The sequence below is a fragment of the Amborella trichopoda genome, chromosome 12 (genome assembly GCF_054954075.1).
Source record: "Amborella trichopoda isolate Santa Cruz 75 chromosome 12, AtrichopodaSantaCruz75HAP2 v2.0, whole genome shotgun sequence".
In the NCBI taxonomy this organism is placed as follows: Eukaryota; Viridiplantae; Streptophyta; class Magnoliopsida; order Amborellales; family Amborellaceae; genus Amborella; species Amborella trichopoda.
In genome coordinates this window covers 43,845,657-43,850,500 of record NC_142347.1, presented here as the reverse complement: position 1 = coordinate 43,850,500, position 4,844 = coordinate 43,845,657, and the positions used below count along the sequence as shown (strand labels likewise).

The 4,844-nt window shown below is 39.8% G+C and overlaps 1 non-coding gene across 1 annotated transcript; it reads right to left on the bottom strand.

Moving 5' to 3' along the window:
• LOC18435332 (S-adenosylmethionine decarboxylase proenzyme) lies at positions 1-4,394 on the bottom strand. The gene is made up of 3 exons (XR_016045921.1): positions 4,039-4,394; positions 1,952-2,104; positions 1-1,522 (listed from the first exon to the last, which is right to left on the bottom strand). It is a non-coding gene; the product is annotated as an S-adenosylmethionine decarboxylase proenzyme (transcript).
• Positions 4,395-4,844: the final 450 nt, after the last annotated feature.

The following is a 4,844-nucleotide window of genomic DNA, read 5'->3' as shown; positions in this document are numbered from 1 at the left end:
TTCACCAAGTATAGCCTTTATTCAAATTCAAACACTCGAAAAAGTCATAAAATATGAAAGCATAGACCCCCACACTCAAAACACCACCAAGTCCCCACCCACCTCTTACCCATGCCCAAAAAGCACTGTAATTTATTCCCTGATCTAAAAACGCTGACTCAAACCACAAGCACAACTACTTCCAAAGCACTGTAACTTATTCCATAAACTGAAAGCATGCAAACTACTTGAATCAATTCCTCTAGACCACCAAAAGAACCTTCCGCTGCTCCTCCTCGAAGCCATGCTGATGCCCACCTTCTTCCTCCTTGCACCCCATGACTTTGCCCTCCTCTCCATCCTCACTCTCAAATCCATACTCATCAGCCTCCTTCTCAGTCTTTTCTTCGTTGATCCAGGAACCGAGCACCAACTTAGGAGAGAAAATGCTGGAGCTCGAACGCACCTTCATAAAGCTCTGATACACAATGAACCCACCTCCGGGCAGGTCCTGCTCGATTGCACGCTCACACCGGTACCCATCCACTGAGCCGGTGAGCTCGGCCCATGAGCCCATGCTGGAGCCACCACAATGCACAGCGATGGTGAACTCGGTAGGTCCAAAGCAAGCAAAGACTCGGCTCACCAACTCATTGAGCCGCACCCGGTTCGGGTCGAGCCCCACTGCTTCAAAGCTAGCGTAGCTGAATCCATCTTCAGGGGTGACATGTATGGTCGACACCACCTTTTCATCAATTGCATTCATAGAGTAACCACAAGGATCGAACATAAAGTCATTGATCTTGAAGCTCGGGAGTATGTCCTTAATTCCTGAGTCACGAGTCATGGATGAGGCCGAGTTGATATCAGATTTATAAAAGACAGAGGCTTGTTTATGGTCAAGCCCGGTCATACACATCTCCAGTGTACAAACTTGAGGTGGGATGTGTGGCGCTGATGCAACATAAACATGCCAATTGCGTGCAGGCTTCGAAGGATCACCAATTACATAAGCTTCGCTCTTCAACAAAGGACTGAAATGGCCATCAAGCATCGAAATCTCCTCTGAAAAGCTTCGGTGAGGGGCAGGCTGAACGCCAGGAAAAATAAAGGAGCCTCGTGAATATTTGACAAAAATTGGCGTCAAGGACAATGAGCCCGCATGCTTTACAATCAAAGGGATCGATAGAAGAAGCTTGGTTGTCCCGCAAGTTTTGAGTATGACTTTGTCGGGGTAAACAAAGAAGCTTGATTCTGAGAGGACATAGGAATCGAGGAATTCATTAGAAAGAGAGTCGACAATTGTGCACCGTGCAGAGTCGAGAATCTCGTCGATTTGTGCACGAGATAGGGCGCGAAGGCCAAGACCTTTGGGGTCGGCAAAGACAGGGGGCTCCGAGAATATGATCTCAAGTCGCTTCTCAAACCCCTCAAAGCCAATGGGGGAAGTGTTGAGAGCCATTCTAGCAGTGGCTTAAGGCAGGACGAGTTGCAGGCCTTTGGTGTTATAGCAACAAAGAAGTAAAACACAGTATGGGAGTCTCTTATTACTGGAAAGCAAAATCTATAAGCTATGGCTATTGTTACTGGTTCCTACTCTACCATGGGTGCTGGTCACGTTAGGGTGTATCAGGATGGCTTCCTCACGCACTGCATTTTAAAGCAAATCAAAAGCATCAGCAACTTAACAGTCTCAAGAAAATGTGTATATCTGTGTGTGAGCGAGAGATGTAAATGGACAGAAAGATACGAGGTCGAAGATAGCAGAGAGAGACAGATAAATAAATGGCAGGAGACTGACATGTCAAGAAAACTGAAATAGAGACAAACATGAAATAGAGACCGTGTGAGTGAGAGAGATGAATGGCAGAGAAACAAAGCCCGTTGAATAGAGAAGAGAGAATAGAGAAAATGAGGGAGTGAAGAAGCGTTTGAATGGAGAGAGAGAGAGAGAGAGAGAGAGAGGTATTACGTTGGAGTAGGCAGCAGTGCGGAACTTCTCTATTCCACCGTGAGGGCGAACATCTTCAATACTGTAACCGAGGGGAGCTTCGTAGAAACGAGAATTACTACTAGACTTCTTCTTCAGGCCACCTTTAGACTCCATTACAACATTCAGACTCCTCTGCAAAAACAATACACAAACACAACCCAACAGTGTCAAATCCCAAACATCACTGTACACCCAACTAAGCGCCCAATCGAACCTCCAGAAAAATAAACCCCTCACTACAAATAAACAAAAGTAAAAATAATCAACCATTCAATAGTAGAGAATTGTAAGTTCACAGTTAAAGATTAAGGGAATAACTAAACATTCAGAGTAGGAAATTGTAATTTCACCACTAGAGTCCTACAAGGCATAATAATATATTAAAAAACAGAAAAGTTATCAGAATATAACTACCTTGTCAACTATTTAACATTTTACCCTCCTGCAACTATATTCCAAGTCATTATCATCTATATTTTGATGACCACTTAAAATTAAATAAAAATGGATTAAATGTTAAATAGTTCGTGTACTGCATTTTGATAAATTTCTTAAGAAAATCAAGTATTCCTTTTTTTGTGGTGGCGGAAAGATTTGCTTTAGCTTTAAATATGCTTTACTAAAAACTAAGAAAAGTATTCCCCTATTCCAAAAAGAAAGGTACGGAATATGACTTAATAATAACAAATTCACTAGTTTTATTTATGATAAATTATTTTGAAAAGAAAAATGGTTTGATAGGGCTGCAGCCCTATCAAAATAATAAGTAAAGCCTCACCTCATAAATAAATAAAAAATTGCAATTCAAGTTTTGAAAAACCATTACATCATTAGGCATTAACACTAGGGTTGTGAAAATAATTAGGATTTCAAACTCTAAAAATAGTGTATACTATAACAAATAATCTAGACCATTCATTTTTCCTTTAAAAAAAAATGTTCAATATGCAAAATCTGTATTATTTTTTAAATTTCAAATTTTATCATCAATGGAAATTGATTTTAGAGTCATCAGACTTCTGGTGCCTAAAGTATTGAGGATTTGAGGTGAGGCATTATTTGTTTTGATAAAGCCTAGGCCTTATAGAAACTTCATCCTTTTGAATAAGATGGAACCGACAAGCACCAAAACCATTATTACTAGAAAATCCCAGGGAAAAAAGTTTTGAACAGTTTGCACGTGCTTTTTGGGAAACTTTTCAGGGATGAAAAATGGAAAAAAGCAATTTCGGAAGGATTGTTTTGGACAGATCAAAAACAGTTGTGGATCATCTTTATGATGATGATGACTAATGTTAACGGATGCAATAAATATGACCGAGAAAATCTTCTTATCAAATAAAAACTATACACAGTTGACGATATCTCCAGAGCCACTTGTTGCGGCAAATTCGAGTTTCTTCTAAAAAAAACCTCGGATTCGTCACTGATAATGTTTCTTAAGAAGCATAAATAACAGTAAACTTCACGGAGATAGATCACAAGAAATCTGAATAAGAAATCCATTATTTAGAAAAATAAAAATGATCATTAATGGACATACAAAGAAACCGAAAAAGAACATCAAATCTGCTGAGCCACAAGCCACACAAATAACAAGACTCTAGATCGATAAAAATCATAGGTTTTTCTAGCAAGAAGCACAGCTGATATAACATCAATATCAATGTTTAAATATAAACGATCAATAAAAGACTATTTGAAAGAAATTTCCAAACTAGTTATTTTATGAAACACATATTCAACAGATTTGTGAATAAAAGAACCTGAAAAATCTGAGAGAGAAGAAATAACTAAAAATCACGCAAGGTTTTTTACAGCCATAAAAAACCCTGGATCCTCGTAATATACATTGAAAAGCGGATTCATAGACAAAAAAGTACATTCCAAAGCCGAAATAAACCCTAAATCCTAACCTTACAACAGACTTTGCATAAAGAAAACACTTAATATCAAAAGACAGCTATAAGCAACAGATTTGAAACCAAAACTGAACCCTATAAAATGAAAAGAGTAGAGGAAGAACAATGATTCAAAGAAAATAAAGGAATAGAGGAAGAACTCACCAATCGATTCTTGATTCTTGATTCTTGAGAACTCAGGTTTTCTCAGTAGAACTCTTCCAATGCAGGCAAACAGAAGAGAGAGTGCCGCAAACTTATCGAAACTCCTTTAAACTCAGACAAGGGACGAGAACCAGAGGATTTTCTAAACTCAGCGATGGTGAAACGGGACCAGGACTCCCAGATTTATAGCGAAATCAAGGGCCAGAACCGAAAAAGAGTAAAAGGTTGAGAAACAAAAAGAGAGAGAGAGAGAAAAGTCCAGAGAGAGGAAACTAGAGAGAGGAAGATATATATGTGGAGGAACGGGGAGTCCACGCGGCGCCGCCCCTATCAATCGTTGCGCATCTGGCTCGCTTGGGGTGAGACGACCCCATAGCCCGCTATTTATAGCTTTCGAGAAACCCTAGAACCTCCCGAACCTATTGTCCGAACCTAGCTGTCTAATCCGACCCTACGACACGATTGCTCTCCAACTGTCGTCCACGTCTTAGGGGATAAGACACAGGCTCAGAGTCGTGCGCCTCGAAATTAAAAAAATTCACTAATTTTAGAGGCTTCAATTGATCGTGAATCTTTGGCGTGGGACCCACTGGACGGAATTTGCTGACGTGGAAATACGGCGACGGAAAGCTCGCCCAGTTGTTCTCCCCATTGAGAGGAGCGTGGAGGAAGAAATCGTATTTTCAATTTAAATATCTTAAAAATTATATGGATTTGTGCATTGACTTAATTTATCCCTAACAATTTCTTTTATGACAAGTGTATCCCTAATTCTTGGAGAAAGACGAAAATGTCCTTTTATGGGA